The sequence below is a fragment of the Euprymna scolopes genome, chromosome 23, assembly GCF_053919585.1.
Source record: "Euprymna scolopes isolate OS-2025 chromosome 23, ASM5391958v1, whole genome shotgun sequence".
Lineage (NCBI taxonomy): Eukaryota > Metazoa > Mollusca > Cephalopoda > Sepiida > Sepiolidae > Euprymna > Euprymna scolopes.
In genome coordinates this window covers 105,677,044-105,682,139 of record NC_136504.1, presented here as the reverse complement: position 1 = coordinate 105,682,139, position 5,096 = coordinate 105,677,044, and positions in this window count along the sequence as shown.

Below are 5,096 nucleotides of genomic sequence, written 5' to 3'. Positions count from 1 at the left end.
CTGTAAAATCGTTTGTATGTTTTCGCGCCAGCTAGTGTTTGCCTTTCAAATTCTTCAACTTCAGGCGCATCATCATCATTGACAGTTTTTGATGTATCAACACTGTCAATGTCGACTTCTGAAGTAACAGTATCAACGTTAGTAATATCAACTTCATCTTCAGTTTCAGATTTTTGACTTTCGTTTCGGCCATTTCGGCCATAGAAGTCTTTTCCATGAATTCAACAGTGTGCCTTTATTCTTTTTTGCTTCCCCTTCTTTTGTTTTTTGCTTTTAATGGAATGCAGCACCATTCTCCTTCATTCTCTTCATTACGGTACCTCCTTTGAAAATTCATGCAAATTTTCTGCAAAAATTTTTTAATTCTATTTTTACAAAGAGCACTGCATTTTTCTGCATAAGTGCCTTCTTTTGTTGTTCCGTACTAGTACCACAAAAGGTGACATATCCCCCCCCCATAAAATCATTTTTCTGAGATACCTAATCCTAAAATATGTATATACATATATATAGAGAGAAACCCGTTACTACTCCCTCCCTAAAACAAGAAACTTATGGGGAAAGAGTCTTTCATTATATTTTCTCTTCAAAATGTTATATATGTTTTTTGACCACTTTTCCATTCTGTTGACTATTTTATTTTCTATTTTTGAGCGGTTCAACTTTTAAACATGTATGCGAAAACAAATCTGAAAACAAAGCTCCTCCCTCCTACCTCACGAAGATGAAGAGGGAGGCATGTTTCGCCTTTTTGAATTCTTATTTAAGGTGAAATAAAGAGCGTTTAAAACGATTCAGGTAGGTTGAAAAGTCATTTTTTATAGCCAATGGGAACATTTATTTGTTATATATTTGATTTTTTTACCACTTATTTAAATCTCTCTGTATTAAAAAAATAATTAAAATAATAATTAAATATTTTATTTAAGAAAATGTTATCGAAAAATACAAGGAATGGGCAATCTTGACTAAAGTTGTATGCAAACGGATGTAAAATATGGAACAAAATGCAAATTTTAGTGAAAGGAAATTAGCACAAAAAAATAGCATAATAAATTATATTCCCTGATATGATAGTATTTGAGGTGTAATGCTTAGTTCCCATTTATAATTATATTCCCTGATATGACGTTCATAAAATCTGTTTAGAGTCAATTTTTATTCCGTACTTGCTTAATGTTTCTACAGTTCCAAAATTATGTAATTTTCTTTGCTAATTTTCCATTGTATCATTTAATTATCAGTGATGTTTGAAAGTACTTTTCTTGACAGAAATGTTTTAATTTTTTAACATTTTTTGGATCATGTAAATCAACTGATTTCTTTGAAAGGTTACCTTAGAATTTATGCAACTTATTTTAAAACTTTGTTTTACAAATAATATAAATTTACATCGTATTTTGATGTTATTATCATTTTAGTTTTAGTGATAATTTAAAAACAATAAATATTAATCATTAGTACCAATAATGAAAAATTAAATTAAAAATTTAAAACAATCGATGTTAGAATCGTAAATTAGGCTACTGTTTTCCGATACCAATACCTCCAAAAGTTCTGACTTTTTACAATCTTTTCGGCATAAAATTTCAGAATTTTTGTTAACTTTTATTTATTTTCTTTTTTTACCCTCTAAAAAATTCCACCCTGACATGTGCTGTTCATAAAATAGGGACACAATTTTCTGATTCCGATGCCTCCAAAAGTTCCGATTTTTTTACAACCTTTTTGGTATAAAATTTCAAATATTTTGTCAGACTTTATTTATTTTTATTTATGTTTTCTATTTTCATCCTCACAAAATGCCGCCCTCCCTGGAATGTGCCACTCGTAAAATAGGGACACATTTTTTCCAATTCCAATACCTTCAAAAGTTCTGATTTATTTTCCGGTATAAAATTTAAGATATTTTGTTAGCTTTTATTTATTTATTTTTATTTTTTTATATTTTCTATTTTTACCTCTCAAAATGTGACTCTCTGACATGGGCTGCTTGTAAAATAGGGACACATTTTTCTGATTCCGCTATCTGCAAAAGTTCCGATTTTTTACAAACTTTTCGGTATAAAATTTAACTTTTTGTTAGCTGTTATTTATTTTTTCTATTTTCTGTTTTTAACCTCTCAAAATGCCTCCCCCCTGGCATGTGCTGCTCGTAAAATATGGACACATTTTTCCAATTCCAATACCTCCAAAAGTTCCGATTTTTAAAAACATTTTTGGTATAAAATTTAAGCTAGTTTGTTAGCTTTTATTTATTTTGATTTATTTTTTCTATTTTTATCCTCTCAAAATGCTGCCCCCTGACGTGTGCCACTCATAAAATAGGGACACATTTTTCTGATTTCGATATCTCTAAAAGTCGCAATGTTTTACAACCTTTTCGGCATAAAATTTCAGATTTTTTGTTAACTTTCATTTACTTTTTTACCCTCTCAAAATACCGCCCCCTGGATGCGCCGCCTTGAGGACCACCTCCCCCACCCCTTGCTACGCCACTGTGCCTATGTCAACGGAATTTAGCACTGTCTGTATACAGTTGCGGTAACATCTTTCAGCATACGGACAGGACTTGTGGCGAAATGGATAACACATCTGACTACGGATCAGAAGATTCCAGGTTCGAACCTTGGCAAGTTCGTAATAATTTTAACCATCATTTTATCCAACGTTTACTCATTATCCTTACCCTTAGTTAGGGTATTTTTGTTTTTTTATTAGTGATTTTGTTTTATGCATATGGGAATTTCCCAGACTCTGAGTTCACAGAGTAAGCGTTGATGGTAAGACAATGTTAGGTGTAATTGATGTTGAGTGTACTCGATTTTGTGTTTGACTCGGCGTTGCGTGTGCCGACGCAGCGCAGCTGATGGTATCAAATGAAGTATGACACCATTTTGAATTTTTATTTTTATATGTTTCTGAGGTATATGAAATCTAAAAAAAATAAACAAACACTTTCAAAGTATTATTTCGATTCTTCAGACAAGCTTTAAAATGGTGGTGGTGATTAATCTGATTCTACAAACTACTGTTTTTCATCTTGAGTGTTATTTTCACAACGTTTCGGCCAATGTAACCGCCAGCCTTCTTCAGGTGTATCTTGTTGAACTTTGGAATATTTCTGCCAAACCTGGGGAAATCTGCACAGAATTTTGAACAAAGCCCTTTATTTAATTCACAAGGCGTAGTGGATAAAGCACTTAGTAAATTCAGTTGTAAAGTCACACTCTTATGGAAGGGTTAATCCTCTGTGCGGGTGACACTCAAAAATACAATTGCGAATTACTTAAAATTTTTACCCAGTCACAGCTGATGGAACAAGAACATGGTGGTCTTTAAGTTTAATGGAAACAAGTTTTTGTTTACATTGGACTTGAAGACAATCATTTCCGTTCAAAATTCCGTGCATGTCTTCGAGTCTGAAAAGTTACACCTGAAAAAGGTCGGAGGTTACAACACTGATCGAAACATTTTGCAAATAACACTCAAGATGGGAACAGTAGTCCAAAGAATCCAAATAATATGAATAATGAATCCCCATCTCAAAAATTAAGAAACTTAAAAAATGTAAAACTGAAAAGCTATGCAAGTCGATAGATTACATTTCCTTACATTTGGTTCAATTTTTTTTTTTTTAACTTTTTCGTCGTGCATACAAATAACGTGTAGTTGCCATGTTAATTTGCTGTAAGATCGTTGATTTTCACAATCATTTTATTTTACGAGAGAATAACCATTTATCACCGAGACAACAGCGTAGTGATCATTAATGGTGGAAATTGGGGGATAATTCGGATTATTTAAGACGACAGCTCTACAAGAACTTGTTTACATTGGACTTGAAGACTAATCCCGATCTACATTAATGATCTTCCAAATCACATCCTTATATCATTCGTAGACATTTATGCTGATGACACTACCATCTACGGCAACACATCAAAGACCGTAAACGACCAAGTTCTCTCTGATTCCCTCTCCTCAGATCTTAAGCACATGGTACAATGGGAAAAGAGGTGGCTGGTTACTTTTAATGCATCTAAAACCAAGTTTCTATCTTTACATCATCAACGCTCTGATCCCCATCTGGCATCAATTAAAATGAATGCCTCTACTCTTGAGGAGGCTTCATGGTTTGACAAGCTTCTGGGCTTGACCTTTACTCCTGGTCTGAAATGGAACACATACATCAAATCCATTGCCAAGGCTGCTGGAAAAATGGTGGGATCCTTCTATTAATCCAGTAGATATCTCACTGCTGATGCAATTCTCTACCTATATAAGAGCCAAGTACATCCAAGGACGGAGTACTGTTGCCACATCTGGGAAGGAGCTGCTAGAAAGGACTTATCCTGCCTTAATAGAGTTCAAAATAGACTTTGTAGCTTAGTAGAGGATGCCCTTTTCTCTTCCCTGCAACCTCTTTCTCACAGAAGATACGTTGCGAGCCTGTCTCTGTTTTATTGTTATTTTCATGGCAAATGCTCGTCGGAGTTCCAATCTATATCCTCCCTCGCCAAACTTTCACGAGAAACACTTGTCTAGCTGAAAACACTATCAATAAATTCACCCACTCTTTATCTGTGCCTAAACCTAAATGTAGATTCCATGAACAAGGTTTCTTTCTTAAAACTGCACGCCTGTGGAACTGCCTTCCATTTTCCTGCTGACTACAATATGGTTGTTTCCAAGTCCAACATAAACCAGTTCTTGATGAGTCGTTCCACTTAAATCCAAAGTAACTGATCAGCAGCTTGGTTCCCACCAGTTCTGGAAAATAGCAAACAGGATCTTGAACAGAAGTATGCATTCTATCCCAACCATTATCAATGGACCAGAGGTCATCTCGTCAGCTTCAGACAAGGCCAAACTATTTGCCAAGAACTTTGCAGCTAATTCTACCCTATCAGACGAAGGCCATCAACTCCCCATATTTCCTCCTATAACATAGAACACGCTAGGTAACATACAAATATCCGTGCATGAGGTCGCCAAGCTAATCAAGAACCTTGATTCCAGTAAAGCAACTGGCCCTGACGGCATCCCAATTATATTGTTAAAAAAGATTCAACCAGAAATTGCTCCCATACTTA